Here is a 20,620-nt window from a genome sequence, read left to right as displayed (position 1 = left end):
ACATTTCCCACAAAATGAGGACACGTCTTTCCATCCCCACACTACACATACTTCAAATAAAAGCAACACAGGAAATTCTAGCAAAAAGGATTTGGGGCAGCAGCTGGTAAAAAATGCTGAGTGGTGCTGGTGTGCTTTTATCTTGAAGGTCTGAGTGTTACCTGCTACAGCAGGGGTGTCACACTCCTTTTCATTGAGGGCCACATCACAGCTATGGCTGCCCTCAGAGGGCCGTTTCTAACAGCGAATAATAAACTCATTTGATTTTTTTTTTTTTTTTTACGTACACTGTAAACAAAAAAATCTGTATATTTTACAGTAAATTTCTGATAACTGAGTAAAAAAGAAATTCTGTAAAATATACAGATTTTTTTGTTTTTGTAAAATACTGGCAGCTCAGTAACCCGAATTTTACTGTAAAATTTACGGTGGTTGTTACAACTTATTACTGGAAAATAGAAAAACAGTACCACCATGTTTTTTATTCTGGCAACTGAGCTGCAAGTTTGTTACATAAAAAAAACCTGTGGTTTGTGTCGTTTTTTTTTTGTTTTTTTAATTTACAGTAATACAGTCGCCAAAATGTTACCGTAAAAAAATCAATGGTAGAGTTTTTTTTTAATTTACAGTAATACACTGTAAAAAAAAAAAAAAACACTGTACATGTTACTCTAAAGTATATTGTCATTTTTACTCTGTATAATTTGATAGATAACTTGCATTTAAATCATAAGTGAAACAGATATTTTTATTTTAACAAAAAAAGGTTTGGAAAGTATGATAATTTTTGTTTCAATATTTTGTAATAGTGAAGTTTAAAATATATGGAATGTCAAGCAGTACATATTTTTTTCTGTCAAAATGCAAAGTGATTTAGTGAGAAAATATAAAGTACTTTATTGACGTTCGCGGGCCCCCCCAAAAATTTTTGTGGCGGGCCAGATCTGGCCCCCAGGCCTTGACACATGCAGGCTACAGCAGTGTTTCTTAACCATAGGGTCGGGCCCTATGTTGGTTCACGAGCACCCCCTAGAGCAGTGTTTTTCAACCACTGTGAGATATTGTCTGGTGTGCCGTGGGAAATTATGCAACTTCACCTAATTGGGCCAAAAAATATTTTTTGCAAATCAATAATTATAATAATGTGCCGTTGTCTAGTGCTGTGTTTTTCAACCTTTTTTGGTATGTAAAAGGTATGTAATGCTTAAACCAAAAATGAACAAAAGGCACTGAAGCATAGGGATGGCTATGCAAAACAAAAGTAAAACTGAACTGGCTACAAAGTAAACAAAAACAGAATGCTGGACGGCAGCAAAAACTTACAGCGTGTGGAGCGGAGACGGCGTCCACAAAGTACGTCCGTACATGACATGACAACCACAGTGTCCCCACAAAGAAGGATAGCGTACACACAACTTAAATAGTCTTGATTGCCAAAACAAAGCAGGTGCGGGCATTGGAACTCAAAGGAAGGCGTGACGCTGCTACAGGAGAACACCAACAAAACAGGAAGGGTCACCAAATTAACAGCGCAACACATAAACTAAAGCACTACACACAGGAAACAACAACAAACTCAAAATAAGGCATGACAACCTGGTGGAGATTCATTTTTTAACCTTTTCTGCCGGTGGTGTGCCTTTGTATTTTATTTTATAAACAAAATGTGCCTTGGCTCAAAAAAGGATGAAAAACACTGCCCTAGAGGGCCGGCAAAAACTATGTTTCCCAGCTGCGGTCTGTACTGGTCGCAGCGGTATGCAGTTGTAATAACATTTTCCACCACTTGTGGCAGTAATGACAAAACCAAACAGAAGAAGTCTGCAGCTAAAGTCATAGAGAAGATTCTTAGGTGCAAAAATTATGACTAAAGGGTTTACACTGTATTTTCAATTGTATTTAAATTTCCTTGACAGCAATTTTAAGAAATATATACAGTATATATCATTATTGTTAATCATTAATTTAGTTAGAATATTTGTATGTAAATATATATTCCATCTGTTTTTTATGAGTGTCTTTTTTAAATTCTAAGTTAATGATTATTTGCACACAAAAAAATTATGTTTCTTAGTTCAAACATTAAATATCTTGTCTTTGCAGTCTATTAAATTAAATATAAGTTGAAAAGGATTTGGGTTTGTAGGTGGACGTGCTTCCATACTCTGTTGCAGTTTGATTTATTGTCCCATAATTATATTCTGTTTGTTTGGTCTCATTTGTTGTTTTTTACTTTGCATAGGGGAATGAAGAATTCTTAGGGTGTTTAAGGCTAAATGCGCATTTATATATCAGTGACTAATGCAATATCAGGAGAGCTGCGATGATATATTACGGCAATTGTAGAGAGAGTAAATACTACTCCAAGATATAAAACCCATTAGAATAGTGGTCTATAATACACCAGTCATGCAGGTTTGTAATCATGTATTCTGCCAAAATGTATTCATCAGAAAAACAAGATGACCAAAGGAGTTGCCAGTTTCATGCTTACATGTTGTTGTTATTCGTGGCAGATATGTATTGTATCAAGCGCAGGCACGCAGTTTAGACACGTCCAATAACACAACATACAAAGTGATGGCATGCAGTGAGTCCAAGCATCGTCAGGCAAAATAATATCTTCCGACAACATGATGTCCACTGACTAGAGACTACAAATAGTAAACAACACAATGCGTATTTAACTTCCCATTAGGTGTTTCCAACAAAATCCTTACTTTATGTTCTTAGTTTGGTTTAAAAGTTCAAACATGGAATTATATCCTCAGGTCTCAGGTGTGTACAGTATATTATATACAAATATTGTCATGGACAGCACTTTAGTCCCCAACAGCATTAACTTATTCAACAAAAAAAAATCAAAAATTACACTATAACATTAGGTCCTTTTCCACCAAAAATGCAGGAATTTTTAATTTTTGGAACTAGCGGTTCCAAGAATGAAAAATCAGGTTGATGACGTATGGAGGAGTGGTTTCCTATATTTCTACACTGATGCCATGTAAATAAACACATTAGAGAGAGATCCGAGATATTCTACTAAAAAGTAAGTAAAAGAAATACAAAGCAATCATATACAAAACGATATGATTTATAAAATAAAGTGTACCACATTGTTTATTAAAAAGCCAGGCTTTTTTTTGCAATGTCCAACAGTCAGAAAGTCGTCCTCTCAGTAAATTATGAATTCATGAGGGTCAGGTGATTCCTTGTGGTCCATTTCAGCTGTAAATAACAATATATAAATAATGTATGTGAGTGTTTATCTGTAAATAACAAAATATAAATAATACATGTCGATGTTTATCTGTAAATAACAATATGTAAATAATAAATGTCAGTGTTTATCTGTGAATAACAATATCTAAATAATAAATGTTGGAGTTTGTTTGTGAATAACAATATATAAATAATAAATGTTGGTGTTTATCTGTAAATAACAATATATAAATAATACATGTCAGTGTTTATCTGTAAATAACAATATATAAATAATGCATGTGAGTGTTTATCTGTAAATAACAATATATAAATAATAAATGTCGATGTTTATCTGTAAATAACAATATGTAAATAATAAATGTCGATGTTTATCTATAAATATTATATGTCAGTGTTTATCTGTGAATAACAATATCTAAATAATAAATGTGGGTGTTTATCTGTAAATAACAATATATAGATAATACATGTCGGTGTTTATCTGTAAATAACAATATATAAATGTCAGTGTTTATCTGTAAATAACAATATATAAATAATAAATGCCAGTGTTTATATGTGAATAACAATATATGAATAATAAATGTCAACGTTTATCTGTAAACAACAATATATAAATAATAAATGTAAGCGTTTATCTGTAAATAACAATATATAAATAATACATATCTGTGTTTATCTGTAAATAACAATATATAGATAATAAATGTCGGTGTTTATCTGTAAATAACAATATATAAATGTCAGTGTTTATCTGTAAATAATAATATATAAATTATAAATGCCAGTGTTTATATGTGAATAACAATATATAAATAATACATGTAAGTGTTTATCTGTTTATAACAATATATAAATAATATATCTGTGTTTATCTGTAAATAACAATATATAAATAATACATGTCAATGTTTATCTGTAAATAATATATGAATGATAAATGTCTGTGTTTATCTGTAAATAATATATAAATAATAAATGTCAGCTTTAGCGTTAGCATTAGCATTCAGTTTACTCAGCTTGAGGCTAAAACCTACACAAATGGAGTGTCACTGATTACTGATTATGGGGTGGCGCGGTTGGGAGAGGGGCCGTGTCAGCAACCTGAGGGTTCCTGGTTCGATCCCCGCCTTCTACCAACCTCGTCATGTCCATTGTGTCCCTGATGGGTCGTGGTTAGCTCCCGCCGTCAGTGTGTGAATGGGTGAATGTGGAAATAGTGTCAAAGTGCTTTGAGTATCTTGAAGGTAGAAAAGCGCTATACAAGTGTATCCCTTTTTTTTTTTTACAACATGTAATAAAGTAAATAATTAATATTTGATGTTATTGGGGAAAACATGTTATTTCGTAGGCTAGCAGATACTACATGTTCGTACACAGAGACACATTTCGTACAACAGGTTCCTCAATTGAAAAGTTTTTGCAATGAGGGTTTCGTAAATCGAGGTTTCCGTGTATTAAAATAGTAAAAGTTGCTTTTAGTTTTCATTATATACAACGATTAAATGCAGTAATGCTGAAGTGGTTTATGAGCACTTTTTGGTCATCACCTGCATCAGGAATGCTTGCGTGATTACACTTTTTCGACAATTTGGGACCCCTGTTACAGACCTCCATCTCATCCATTTAGCAGGTCAGCAGATGTGAGGTGGGTATTTGCAGGCACACAAGAGGCCGAATTGCTTTTTTTTTCTGATGGCAGCCAAATCCCGGTTTATGCTTGGCTCGGAGTGACCCCACTCATGTACTGCAGCGAGTGTGCTTTATTAGGCACGCGCTTCCTGCCATGCGGGCCCGGAGCTCTGTATGGGATCACCGGGTGCACTGATTCTACATTTAAGGGGAACTGCACTTTTGGGGGATTTTGCCTATCGTTCACAAGAAGACAGTTTTTTTTAGTTTTTTCCTTCCTAACATGTAAAAATCGCCTCGTTCTTGGTGGCTTGCAATGCAGCCGATGAGAGTCATCAATTCTACCTCTAAATCACTTTTGAAAATTCATTCAAAAAACGTCACCAATACTTTATTTACGTTCCGTAACCTGTGTAATAACCAAGCTGTAGCAACATTGTTATTGTAAGAGAGAACACTGAGGAACTCTTTTTCTAGCGTACTAACACATCGGCGTGCTACGGTATTAGCAGTCAAAGCTAGCTACGGCAAGAGATAATCTAGTTTCTTTGTGAACACAAAACGCGTTTGAGTTTTTAATGCGATTGGACACCAATCTGGACTGACTGAAAATCAAAAACAATCCTATTACAGTATCTGTAAAGTATCTGTATCTGTAAAGGTAATACGAAAGTAAAACATTTCATGTTTTGTTTGTACACAGCTAACCAGACAATGTATGTACTGTAGTTGTAAAAACACGCATGACGTGCTGCGTGTATCATGATCAATATAAAGTGTGACTCACTTGATGAACAGTTGTCTGTTTGGTCCAGCTAAACAGGGGACATTTTTCCCGGTTTATTTGGGTAAGCACTCTATTTATGTAAAAATAGGTTGGCGTCAAATTCCACATTTTGCAGCTTCGCGTCACTTTCACCTCACTCTCTCAGCTTCCGTTTGCTCCAATGTCTCACTCTTCCATCGTGCTCGCTTCTATAAGCAGTAGTTCATCCTCAATGTATTCAGCTTCAAAAAGATAAGGTTGTGAATCCCCATTTGTCAAAAAAAGGAGTAATCTTCGTTGTTTGTTACCAAATCTGCCATGATTGGAAGACACACACGCGTTTGTTTCCGGAAGTATGATACACGGTTGTTGCCAGAAGTCGGAAGTGTGTTGCTATGGAAACGGAAATAAATGCGCTGAAGAATTAGTTCCGGCAATGATTAAAATAACCAAAATACGGTAGATATTGAACATATTACATATTGTCACAAAGGTGTCTGTTACTACATTATATATATATACTTGTAATGTGTATATAAAACATTGATGGAGGGTTTTCTGTTTGGTCCAGCTGGCCAGGGGACGTTTTTTTCCCGGTTTATTTGGGTAAGCGCTCTATTTATGTAAAAATAGGTACGCTTCAAATTCCACGTTTTGCAGCTTCGAGTCACTTCCACCTCACTCTCTCAGCTTCCGTTTGCTCCAATGTCTCACTCTTCCATCGTGCTCGCTTCTATAAGCAGTAGTTCATCCTCAATGTATTCAGCTTCAAAAAGATAAGGTTGCGAATCCCCATTTGTCAAAAAAAAGAGTAATCTTCGTTGTTTGTTACCAAATCTGCCATGATTGGAAGACACACGCGTTTGTTTCCGGAAGTATGATACACGGTTGTTGCCAGAAGTCGGAAGTGTGTTGCTATGGAAACGGAAATAAATGCGCTGAAGAATTAGTTCCGGCAATGATTAAAATAACCAAAATACGGTAGATATTGAACATATTACATATTGTCACGAAGGTGTCTGTTACTACATTATATATATACTTGTAGTGTGTATATAAAACATTGATGGAAGGTTTTCTGTTTGGTCCAGCTGGCCAGGGGACGTTTTTTTCCCGGTTTATTTGGGTAAGCGCTCTATTTATGTAAAAATAGGTAGGCTTCAAATTCCACGTTTTGCAGCTTCGAGTCACTTTCACCTCACTCTCTCAGCTTCCGTTTGCTCCAATGTCTCACTCTTCCATCGTGCTTGCTTCTATAAGCAGTAGTTCATACTCAATATATACAGCTTCAAAAAGATAAGGTTGTGAATCCTCATTTGTCTTCATTGTTTGTTACCAAATCTGCCATGATTGGAAGACACACATGCGTTTGTTTCCGGAAGTATGATACACGGTTGTTGCCAGAAGTCGGAAGTGCGTTGCTATGGAAATGGAAATAAATCCATCCATCCATCCATTTCCTACCGCTTGTCCCTTTTGGGAAATAAATGCGTTAAAGAATTAGTTCCGGCAATGATTAAAATAACCAACATACGGTAGATATTGAACATATTACATATTGTTATGAAGGTGTCTTTTACTACATTATATATATATACTTGTAGTGTGTATATAAAACGTTGATGGAGGGTTTTGAAGTTGTTTTAGAGGACTTTGAAGGTTACAACGATGACTCCCGTTAGCCGCATCTTCCAAGCGGTTTTTATCATCTTTAAAATCCTAATTAAAAAAAATAAAGAAGAAGACGTGTGTTCTTGTCTCCCATACTGATTGTGAAGCCAAGACCACCGCTGCTTCTGTCCTGATTTACATAACGACGACACCCTCCCTCCCCACCCGAAATCAGAGACTCGTCGTTTTTTTTCTAAAGACGCAGAACAACTCAGTAACCCCATCGCCTTCTCTTTGTTGGAACCCAGCGGTCAAGCCAAACCAGGACCCGGCTGAATAACAGACTTGTTGATGCATCTCAAAGTAACCCCCTGCCCGCCCTCTTGTTGCCATAGCAGCGGTAATGACGGCTGTCGTCGCGGCGCTTGCCATTCAGACGGGCACGTCCATAAAGATAAGGGCAGCAAATCACAGCCCGCGTCTCTCGGCGCGAATGAGTGTCCATCCTCTTGAATTACACCATCCAACCTGTGGCTTATCTGCAGGTATCAAAAAGCCATGACAGCGTCCTCCTATAAACAAGAGCGTGTAATCGGCCTGTCTTGCGATAGGAGTGGAATCCAATAGCAGATTACCATCCACTCCAGAGCTCTGCGCCTCTGCCGGAACGGCGGTGTTGACATGATCACAAAGTCGATGTCTCCCCTCCCTTGACACGTTTACACCAGTAATTAGACCGCATTCTGTTTAATTGAGGCGGTCCGTTGAAATATCGCATCCTGATTATCTTTGTCCTGAACACACTTAAAACAGTCTCAATACATCACAATAAAACACTTCATGTGTGTTTTGGGAAGGGCACACATGCGATTAATCGTGTGTGAACACAGATGAATCACGCGGGTAACATGCTTTATCAGTATTATGCCTCAAAACATGCTTTGAAAAACGTGCTCATTGTAGCCATTAAACCTGACTTCCTCATTTTTATTTTTATTTTTATTTTTAAGTCAGCACAAATTGTTTCATTCCCTTTTGTTGTGTACACTGCAAAAAGTCAGTGTTCAAAAATAAGAAAAAAAACTACAAAAATTTGGGTTATTTTATTTGAACTAAGCAAAATTATCTGCCAATAGAACAAGAAAATTTGGCCTGTCAAGACTTTCCAAAACAAGTCAAATTAGCTAACCTCAATGAACCCAAAATACCTTAAAATAAGTATATTCTCACTAATAACTAGGGCTGCAACTAACGATTAATTTGATAATCGATTAATCTGTCGATTATTACTTCGATTAATCGATTAATAATCGGATAAAAGAGACAAACTACATTTCTGTCCTTTCCAGTATTTTATTGAAAAAACCCAGCATACTGGCACCATACTTATTTTGATTATTGTTTCTCAGCTATTTGTACATGTTGCAGTTTATAAATAAAGGTTTATTTAAAAAAAAAAAGCCTCTGCGCATGCGCATAGCATAGATCCAACGAATCGATGACTAAATTAATTGGCAACTATTTTTATAATCGATTTAATCGATTAGTTGTTGCAGCCCTACTAATAACAAGTGCACTACTACATGAGTACGTATTTTCTATTGTTTCATTGAAAATAAAACGGCAAAGTCCATTTGGCTGTCATCTGTTTTAATTATGAGACACAATTTTGTCAAAGTCATGATTTTTTATTTCATGCTTGAAATAAGAAATTATTACTTTGAAAAAGTAGTTTTCTACTTGTGAGTGTTGATGACACAGCTTTGCAACACTTGATATTCTAGTTTCAAGCATGTTTTACTCAAAATAGGTAATCAAATCTCAGCAACAAGTTGTATTATCTTACTGAGATCATTTAGGACCAAAACCCTTAAAACAAGTAAAAGACTAACATAAAATCTGCTTAGTGAGAAGAATTATCTTATCAGACAGAAAATAAGCAAATATCACCCTTATTTGAGATATCTAATCTTACTTAGATTTCAGTTTTTGCAGTGTAGTTTTAAGTGTTTGTTGCTGATACATTTTTTATGTATTATTATTTATTATGTTTATTTAAGTTAATTTTTTTAGTATCATATGTTTCAAGTTGGTCAAAAAATGTTTATAAGTTAAATTAGGATTACAATGTTTTTCATGCAAATTTAAGCACTTTAAATATGTTCTGTTACAGATTAAAACAATGTTTATAAAGTTATTCCTTGGGGTAAGTTGATCTATATAATTGTTTTACATTTTTTTGTTTTATTTTAATTAATGCTAATAAGGATACAGTTTCATGCAGAGGTGTACTTATAACTAGAGATGTCCGATAATATCGGACTGCCAATATTATCGGCCGATAAATGCCTTAAAATGTATTATTGGAAATTATATGAATCAGTTTCAAAATTATCAGTTTAAAAAAGTAAGATTCAAGACTTTTTAAAACGCCACTGTGTACACGGACGTAGGGAGAAGTACAGAGCGCCAATAAACCTTAAAGGCACTGCCTTTGCGTGCCGGCCCAATCACATAATATCTACGGCTTTTCAGACACACAAGTGAATGCAACGCATACTTGGTCAACAGCCATACAGGTCACACTGAGGGTGGCCGAAATATGCGCCACACTGTGAACCCACACCAAACAAGAATGACAAACACATTTCGGGAGAACATCCGCACTGTAACACAACATAAACACAACAGAACAAATACCCAGAACCCCTTGCAGCTCTAACTCTTCTAATATACACCCCCCGCTACCCCCTACCCCCTACCCCCCACACCTCAACCCCGCCCACCTCAACCTCCTCATGCTCTCTCAGGGAGAGCATGTCCCAAATTCCAAGCTGCTGTTTTGAGGCATGTTAAAAAAAATAATGCACTTTGTGACTTCAATAATAAATATGGCAGTGCCATGTTGGCATTTTTTTCCATAACTTGAGTTGATTTATTTTGGAAAACCTTGTTACATTGTTTAATGCATCCAGCGGGGCATCACAACAAAATTAGGCATAATAATGTGTTAATTCCACGACTGTATATATCGGTATCGGTTGATATCGGAATCGGTAATTTAGAGTTGGACAATATTGGCAAAAAAGCCATTATCGGACATCTCTAGTTATAACAATTTTATAGACAAACGATACTATTTATAGTCGCGGAAGATTTTTTTTTATTCCTTTTAAGGGAGGCGAAAGAAAATATTTGAGAAGCACTGGTGTAATTTAATAACTAGGGCTGTCAAAAATAATGAGTAATGCGATTAATCATGATAAATATTGCATTAGTACCGTATTTACGCAGATTAGTCACACAAATTAATTTTGCTCCTTTACATTCTATGTGTTCTAACAATAAACTGCATTGCTGATCAAGTATGTGGGTCTTTTTTAATATAATTGACATTTTTAAGTCAATTAAGATCATGCAAGCGAGTTTATTCTTCTAGTAATACTTGTGATTCATCATGATTAATACAAATTCAAAAGTGTGATTACCGTATTTTTCGGAGTATAAGTCGCACCGGCCGAAAATGCATAATGAAGAAGGAAAAAAACATATAAGTCGCACTGGAGTATAAGTCGCATTTTTTGGGGAAATGTATTTGATAAAAGCCAACACCAAGAATAGACATTTGAAAGGCAATTTAAAATAAATAAAGAATAGTGAACAACAGGCTGAATAAGTGTACGTTATATGAGGCATAAATAACCAACTGAGAACGTGCCTGGTATGTTAACGTAACATATTATGGTAAGAGTCATTCAAATAACTATAACATATAGAACATGCTATACGTTTACCAAACAATCTGTCACTCCTAATCGCTAAATCCCATTAAATCTTATACGTCTAGTCTCTTACGTGAATGAGCTAAATAATATTTTTTGATATTTTACGGTAATGTGTTGATAATTTCACACATAAGTCGCACCCAAACTATGAAAAAAAACTGCGACTTATAGTCCGAAAAATACGGTAATCTGATTTGACAGCAGTTTTAATGCAAATTCATTCAGGGCGAAAGCCGTCCAAACCTTCAGTGATGAGTGTGGTTATTTAGGTGGTCTGCAGGCTGTCCCCCACGCACTTAAACATGAATCAATGCTGGATGTGTGGGAGGTTTTTCCAGTTCCAGTGTTGGGAAACTAGACCGACGTGTGGAAAAAACAGGCGGCAGTTTAACATTCGGGGCATGCCTCTGCACAGAGATAAGAGGGACTCAAAAGGTTCAGTTTTGCTTGTGGAATATAGATATTTAATAATATAAATGTCGAGTTTGCTCTATAATAATTAAAGGCACGACGGTTCAGTAGGTTTAATAATATTTTCCAAATCAATTTACGATGGTTATAAATGAAGCTGCGAGCGAGACAGACAATAAGTCATGCAAACCTCATTAGTCGCTCCCCTCGCGAGTGTGTGTCTGCAGTAGTTATTGCATTTAACCACAATACAGATTGTGCGATAATAGCTAATTAAATTCAAAGTTCACTCTGGTCATTGAAATGGATTTGGAGCAGGGAGGATACCTTTCTCTAACATTTACGTATGCCAGGCGCCAGCCTTAATTGCATGACAAACACAATTTGCTGAGGAGACAAGATGGAGTGAGTATCCCCACACCCGCCTGTGCCCTCACACCCTGAGCAACTCCAGAAGTGAACAAGGTCCATCCCTTGTCCAGGAGTGTGGTTTCAGAGCCCTTGCTATGCGTAGAGGTAAGCCCCACCAGATCCAACCGGTAGCGCTCCACCTCTCGCACCAGCTCAGGCTCCTTCCCCACCAGCGTAGAGACGTTCCACGTCCCGAAAGTCAGCCTCTGCTGCCCCGAATTGGTCCGTCCGGAGCCTCCACTTTCACCGCCATCCACTTGGCAGCGCACCCGACCCCACTGGTTCCGACCGCGGGTGGTGGGCCCACGTGGCAGAGAAGATGGCGTGTCCACGTAGCTTCTTCGGGCTGTGCCCCCAGTCCGGGTAGGGGACAGGACTCTGTCCCAGGTGGAGGAGTTTAAGTATCTCGGGGTCTTGTTCACGAGTGAGGGAAAGATGGAGAAGGAAATCAGCCGGAGAATCGGAGCAGCTGGGGCAGTATTGCAGTCTCTCTGCCGCACTGTTGTGACGAAACGAGAGCTGAGCCAGAAGGCAAAGCTCTCGGTCTACCGAGCTATCTACATTCCTACTCTCACCTATGGTCATGAAGTGTGGGTAATGACCGAAAGAATAAGATCGCGGATACAAGCGGCCGAAATGAGTTTCCTCAGAAGGGTGGCTGGCATCTCCCTTAGAGATAGGGTGAGAAGTGCAGTCACCCGAGAGAGACTCGGAGTAGAGCCGCTGCTCCTTCGCTTGGAAAGGAGCCAGCTTAGGTGGTTCGGGCATCTCGTGCGGATGCCTCACGAGCGTCTCCCTAGGGAGGTCCTCGTTGCACGTCCCACTGGGAGGAGGCCCCGCGGCAGACCAAGGACCAGATGGGGGGATTACATCTCCTCTCTGGCCTGGGAACGCTTCGGGATTCCCCAGGAGGAAGTCGCAAATGTTGCTCTGGAGAGGGAAGTCTGGGGGTCTCTGCTGGAGCTGCTGTCCCCGCGACCCGATTCCGGATAAGCGGTTGAAGATGGATGGATGGATGGACAAGATGGAGTCGCGTTTACATTAGGGCTGAGCCATATGGTTAAAAACCGTATCATAGACTGATCGATATGGATAATTATTGATATATTTTTATTACCTATTGAAATACGGACCAGGAGAAAAATATAATAATTGTTAACATTTTTACTTCAAATGTAACCTTCCTCTGATTATAATCCCCTCAGTTATCAAGGTGTATTTCCTGGGCCATAGGGCGGGTCTATTCAGGTCTTTTTTCATGCAGAGCAGCATCTCCTCATCTGCCGGAAATGTGTCCCGTAAAAAAAAAACGTCCGACCGGAACTCTCTAATAACTAAAGTTCCTTGGGTGAATAATGTAAACTCACTACACCGGTATGTTTTAGCGCCTTCATGGCGAGTTTACTGACAGATATAAGTAAGAACTTTACACCACTTTATATTAGAAATGGCAACAGCGTAAGATGAATGTCTCATAACAAGAAGATAGAGAAAAAGAAGAAGCTTATCGACTTCGGTGTCGGCACAGACTTCAAAGGCGAACGCGAGCAATTTTTCAGGATTTATGCAGATCCCAAATACAGATCAGCAGAAAAGTTGTTCGCACAGAAACATTTCTAGGTCAGAACAGTATTATTGTATCGCTTCTGCCCTTCATTCGCATGCCAGCGGCGTTCTAAGTGCCCTCAAACAGAATGTATTTGTTTTAGCACGGCATTGAGAATCATGTCGTCATGTGGACGAGCAGACCGCTACATTTGGAGAACAATAACGGTGTCGATGCCCTCACTCGTTGTGAGTCCTGTGCACAAATGTAAAAGAACGTCTGGCATCACTGGAGAGCTGTGACTAATGTCGCTCTTTAACAAGTTAGGACGAGAACAGGCTGGCCAGCAGTGCAGTCTTGACTACTAAACACTGCCCTCCATGTCTCTGATTGGAGGTTTGTACCGACACACGCACACAAGAGTGCCGCCAGATGGGCCGTGTCATACATCCTTGCCCTACAAACAAGCTCAGGAGGCCGACACCATGCCAAAACAACTCATTAAACACTATTAGCCTGTCATTTCCTCCAAGCGAACACTTTATCGATGCCTTCCGGTGAGTAAAAAGCTTTTTGGGGTCAGGCCCAAAGACAGGCAAATGAAGAAGGGCCACTCGACAATATAATAATGGCGCCTATGGGAATGACACAGAGGGTAATGTGTTGTCGCCGATCGGAAAAACAGACTTTGAATCTAATCAGGGCCAGCAAACCGGAATGCAAATCGCAGACGCTGGAGTTTACAAGCAGATTGCTGTTTTTGAAACAATTACCGTATTTTCCGGAGTGTAGAGCGCAACGGGATATAAGCCACACCCACTAAATCTGAGAATAGTTTTTTTTTTTCATATATTAGCAGACGTATATGTTGTAAAATACCTTAATTGTTCCCAAATGGTGTCTGTAACATGGCAGTAAAACGGCTCATCAAACAAAACAGAAGCTAGCTCTCTAATCAGCTAAACAGACTAATTTACAAAAACTGAAACAAAATATAAAGAATGCCTCTGTAAGTTAATAATACTAACACAGACACTCGCAAACGTGTTAACATGTAAGCCAATGCTAAAGACGCGTCACACAGGGGACGGTTAAAGGCCTACTGAAAGCCACTACTACCGACCACGCAGTCGGATAGTTTATATATCAATGATGAAATCTTAACATTGCAACACATGCCAATACGGCCGGGTTAACTTATAAAGTGCAATTTTAAATTTCCCGGCAAACTTCCGGTTGAAAATGTCTATGTATGATGACGTTTGCGCGTGACGTCAATGGTTGAAGCGGAAGTATTCGGACACATTGTATCCAATACAAACAGCTCTGTTTTCATCGCAAAATTCCACAGTATTCTGGACATCTGTGTTGGTGAATCTTTTGCAATTTGTTTAATGAACAATGGAGACTGCAAAGAAGAAAGCTGTAGGTGGGATCGGTGTATTAGCGGCTGGCTGCAGCAACACAACCAGGAAGACTTTGACTTGGATAGCAGACGCGCTATCCGATGCCAGCCGCCGACTGCATCGATGATCGGGGGAAGTCCTTCGTCGCGACGTCGATCGCTGGAACGCAGGTGAGCACGGGTGTTGATGAGCAGATGAGGGCTGGCGTAGGTGGATAGCTAATGTTTTTAGCATAGCTCTGTCGAGGTCCCGTAGCTAAGTTAGCTTCAATGGCGTCGTTAGCAACAGCATTGCTAGGCTTTCCCAGGCGGTACAGCATTAACCGTGTCGTTACAGGTCCAGAGTTTGGTAGTATTGTTGATCTTCTGTCTATCCTTCCAGTCAGGGGATTATTTCTTTTGTTTCTATCTGCATTTAAGCACGATGCTATCACGTTAGCTCCGTAGCTAAAGTGCTTCACCGATGTATTGTCGTGGAGATAAAAGTCACTGTGAATGTCCATTTCACGTTCTCGACTCTCATTTTCAAGAGGATATAGTATCCGAGGTGGTTTAAAATACAAATCCGTGATCCACAATAGAAAAAGGAGAAAGTGTGGAATCCAATGAGCCAGCTTGTACCTAAGTTACGGTCAGAGCGGAAAAAGATACGTCCTGCACTGCACTCTAGTCCTTCACTCTCACGTTCCTCATCCACGAATCTTTCATCCTGGCTCAAATTAATGGGGTAATCTTCGCTTTCTCGGTCCAAATCGCTCTCGCTGCTGGTGTAAACAATGGGGAAATGTGAGGAGCCTTTCAACCTGCGACGTCACGCTACTTCCGGTACAGGCAAGGCTTTTTTTATCAGCGACCAAAAGTTGCGAACTTTATCGTCTATGTTCTCTACTAAATCCTTTCAGCAAAAATATGGCAATATCGCAAAATGATCAAGTATGACACATAGAATGGATCTGCTATCCCCGTTTAAATAAGAAAATTTCATTTCAGTAGGCCTTTAAGTAAGTATGAATTGTTTAGTTCAATTGTAAAACGTACAAACGTTGCTTGGAGTGATGACTCAAGGATCCTTTCGAGTAGAAATGCTATGGTTTTACAGTTTTACTTCCAGTTTTACTTGTTCCCAAACAGTGTCTGTAACATGACAGTAAAACGGCTCAACAAACGAAACTAGCTAGCTCTCCAATCAGCTAAACAGACAAATTTACAAAAACTGAAACAATACAAAAATAATGCCACTGTCAGTTAATAATACCAACACAGACACTCGTAAAGGTGTTTGCATGTAAGCCAATGCAAAAGACGCATCACACATGGGACGGTTAAGTAAGTTTGAATTGTTTTAGTTATATTGTAAAACTTACAAACGTTGCTTGGAGTTAATAATAAAAATTGATTAAAATTATTTAGCGCTTTTCTATCAACTAGATACTCAAATTGCTCACAGGGAAGTCAGAATGCATCATTTATTCACACTTCGGTGGTGGTAAGGTACATTTGTAGTGTGGCTGCCAATTTGCGCCTAAAACGTGTTATTTTGTAGATTAACAGATACTACAGACACAACACTTACTCCAGTGCTTCTGAAATATTTACTGTTATGCCCACCCAGGAAAGGAAAAATATTTTGCATGACCCTAGAAAGTATTTGACAACGTCGTCACAGCATTTACTTATATGTCACAATCCAAACAACCTTCCCTAGTCATGGTGCAATTTTTTTTTTTTCAAATGCAACTAATACAAAGGTCAACACACATGGTCACACATAACACAACTTGCTCACTGAACCTTGTGGATCATATGAAATTCAAAATTACACCCGTTTAAATCGATCAGAGTGCATGATGGGAAAATGTAAAACACTCTCCACACTTATGCATGTTTGGCGCATTTTAGCTGCTTGACATTTCTGATTGGTTACAAAACTTCACAGAAGTAAAACGAGGTAGAAGTCAAACTTTCACAATCTCTGTATATACATTTTATATATATATATATATATATATATATATATATATATATATATATATATATATATATATATATATATATATATATATATATATATATATATATATATATATATATAAATATAAATATATATATTAAGAGTATATTAGGGTTGTAAGGTATACCGGTATTAGTATAGTACTAATGAATCATATTCAGTACTATACCGCCTCTAAAAAGTACCAATCCTTGTTGATACTTTTGGTACTTACGCGGTTGGGAGAGTGGCCGTGCCAGCAACCTGAGGGTTCCTGGTTCAATCCCCATCTTCTACCATCCTAGTCACGTCCGTTGTGTCCTTGAGCAAGACACTTCACCCTTGCTCCTGATGGGTGGTGGTTAGCGCCCTGCATGGCAGCTCCCGCCATGAATGTGTGTGTGAATGGGTGAATGTGAAAATAGTGTCAAAGCGCTTTGAGTACCTTATCATTTATTTATCCTGTAACTACTTGGTATCGAATTGATACTTAAATTTGTAGTATCATCCAAAACTAATGTAATGTATCCAAACAACAGAAGAATAAGTGATTATTACATTTTAACAGAAGTGTAGATAGAACATGTTAAAAGAGAAAGTAAGCAGATATTAACAGTAAATGAACAAGTAGATTAATAATTCATTTTTACAGCTTGTCCTTAATAATTTACTGCATACGTCAGCAGCTAAATTAAGAGCCTTTTGTTTGTTTACTTACTACTAAAAGACAAGTTGTGTTGTATGTTCACTATTTTATTAAAGGACAAACTTGCAATAAGAAACATATGTTTAATGCACATGCAAGTCTAAAAGTTTGGACACCCCTGCTTGAGGAGATATGACCGTATGTACATGTTTTCATTTGGCTCATTGAACTTTATACTGATTTCTGAGACCACATATCTGATCAAATGATGATGTGTATTGATAAAAACGGCAATTTTTTTTGAAGCCGGTGTCACCTTGACCTACAGGATGAAATGGCAGCAATCAGCGTTTCTCGTCTGGTCGCAGACTGCCCGCTTAATAAATCAATGCAAGACGGACCACAAACCAAACACAGACCAAGCAGATGATTAATATGGCCCAAGGTTTGGATAAAGGGCAACTTGGTTAAAGTATGCATGCATTGGAAGCAATTACCACTGAGTTGCCATGGTTACTCGCTGGGATGAGGCACTACGAACTGATGCTAGCGTCTGAAATGTGGGTATGCAATAGTCAAGAAAGGAGGGATTAATAGTAGTTGTCGTGACCCCAGGATGCAAAGGCGGGAAACAACATGCTGGTAAAAAAGGAGGTTGTATGGATGGATGTACAATGAATGTGAATGCATCGACTATGTGTGTATGTATGTATGTTCTAGTGACGTGCGGTGAGGTTCATGGCTGGTGAGGCACTGACTTCATCACAGTCAGATTTACAAACATATGAACCCTAAAGAGTATCTTATTCACCATTTGATTGGCAGCAGTTAACAGGTTATGTTTAAAAGCTCATACCAGCATTCTTCCCTGCTTGGCACTCAGCATGAAGGGTTGGAATTGGGGGTTAAATCACCAACAATTATTCCCGGGCACGGCGCCGCTGCTGCCCACTGCTCCCCTCACCTCCCAGGGGGTGATCAAGGGATGGGTCAAATGCAGAGGACAAATTTCACCACACCTACTGTGTGTGTGACAATCATTGGTACTTTAACTTAACTTTAACTTTACACATACAAACTGAAGCACACAAAAAAGCACATTTAATAAAAAAAAACGTTATTATGGTCTTACCTTTACTTATAAATGAAGTCCATGCGCCGCTGTTGTGCTGGATTAATGCACCCCCGCCGTAGAATGCACCCCCTCACGGGAGTGTTATATCAACTAAAGCCCACACTTAAACTTTCCACGTGCAAGATTGAATTTATTTAAAAAAGTTATTTAATAAGAAGCCAAAAAGTGCAAAAACAATAATGTTCGTGTTGGAGGAGTTGTGAATGAATGAAATATGAAATCTGTGCTGCAGTCTGCAGGTGTACCTAATGTTGTGGCCCAGCAGTCATTCACAAAGGGAAAACGGCCCCGCCCCATCAGCGACCGGGCCTCCCCACCTGAGACAGCTGCAGCTGGACCGTCGAGCATGGGGTACCATTTTATCATTATCATGTTTTCATGAAAGTGAATGGAAAAAAGGGGGTCTATCATATTATATCAATATTATTGTTTGAAGATGTTGACAAGGGGCCACACCTGCATGATGACTAACCAAAAATAAAACTGCGCTACAATTGGACACTTTCCGTGTGGGCCACAAATATGCAAGGTAGCAGCCACAAAGTGTGTTAATTTAGCTTCTGACAAGTTGGCATAATCATTTATAAAGTCAAGTACAAAAAAAATCCATGTGTTTTACGACAACAGAGTGGACTCAAAATGACATGGCGGCAAATAAAGTGCCATAGGTCAGTTGGAATTGATCCTCTTCCAGCTCCGTTTGTTTTTCAGTTAGGTTGGCACACATCTGGACGATTAAAGAGGAAAGCCACTTTCTGAGTTGACTCCCGGGAGATCCTTTGGCGGGCTGCGGTTATCACTTTTGGCCCGAGATCAAGCCCATGACACACAGATGATGCTAATGGAGGAGCTGGGCAACATGTTACTGTCATTCTTCAGGATCAAATGCCATATTTTATATTATGTGAGCGCCTGAAATTAAAGCTAAAAGTCCAAACTTCACACATCTTCACATTGTTTATGTCGTTAGTCATTTGATTTATTTGATATGATGTGTTTATGTCACACAAGTTGCAATGTTTTTAGGCTTATTACAATTAAATCAACTTGTCTGAATTAGTTATCTTCCTTATCATGTTGACCTCAAAAGGCGCAGGATTGCAACATCATTTGGAAATAAATACTGTAAAGATGTTTTGCTTTTTATATTTACTCATTTTATTCATTTAAAATTCATTGCGGATTCATTTTAAAATAATTGTGGTGGTGTATAGGGAGAAGGCGGAATAGGATTTCAACACAATTTGGAAAACAAATGTTTTATTGAGGTTTTACTCCTTTTATTTACTTGTTGTATTCTATTTATTTGTTTAAAATTCATTGTGGATTTATTTTATTTATCTATTATTTTTTTAAATAATTGTTGCGGTGTATAGGGGTAAAAAGGTACAGGATTTTTACACAATTTGGAAAACAAATACTTTATTGATGTTTTACTCCTTTTATTTACTTGTTATTTACAAATGTAGTGTGTATTTCACTTATTTATTATTTTCAAAATAATTGTGGTCAGGTATAGGAGAAAAAGGCACAGATTTCGAACCCAATTTGGAAAACATATATATATATATATATATATATATATATATATATATATATATATATATATATATATATATATATATATATATATATATATATATATATATATATTATTATTATTATAGAGGTTTATTTGAAATAGGGACAGATACAAAAACATAGACATCTGAACAGTTATCCGATGCATGCATCACAGTGTTTGTAGCCAAAGCTAATTTACAACACTTGTCCCCAACAACAACAACAACAACAACAACAACACAGATCCAACATCATTAAAATAGGAAATAAAAAATAGAGTGAGTTGATAATAATGATAATAGTAATAACACAGACAAAGTGCAAACTAGATAAAAGCCAATAATAATAATAATAACACAGACAAAGTGCAGACTAGATAAAAACCAATTAGTAAAAATGAGTAAAAACTAAACATGGGAACACGATTGTTGCTCAACTAGCCATAATTTTGTTTGTTTTTTGAAAGTGACAAGTGCAGGTATACTTTTCAAAGT

General features: G+C 37.9%; 1 long non-coding RNA gene across 1 annotated transcript in view; it reads left to right on the top strand.

The window, feature by feature from the left end:
* LOC133663780 (uncharacterized) overlaps positions 1–19,929 on the top strand; it is a 22,339-nt gene extending 2,410 nt beyond the window's left edge. Inside the window, exons 2-3 of the long non-coding RNA XR_009828405.1 lie at positions 18,796–18,914; positions 19,275–19,929. This is a non-coding gene — a long non-coding RNA (uncharacterized LOC133663780). The remainder of the gene's footprint in view (positions 1–18,795; positions 18,915–19,274) is intronic.
* The last annotated feature ends 691 nt before the right edge of the window (positions 19,930–20,620 follow it).

The sequence above is a fragment of the Entelurus aequoreus genome, linkage group LG13 (assembly GCF_033978785.1).
Source record: "Entelurus aequoreus isolate RoL-2023_Sb linkage group LG13, RoL_Eaeq_v1.1, whole genome shotgun sequence".
NCBI classification, from domain to species: domain Eukaryota; kingdom Metazoa; phylum Chordata; class Actinopteri; order Syngnathiformes; family Syngnathidae; genus Entelurus; species Entelurus aequoreus.
Note: the sequence above shows the minus strand (reverse complement) of the source record. Positions and strands in the feature narration are given on the sequence as shown.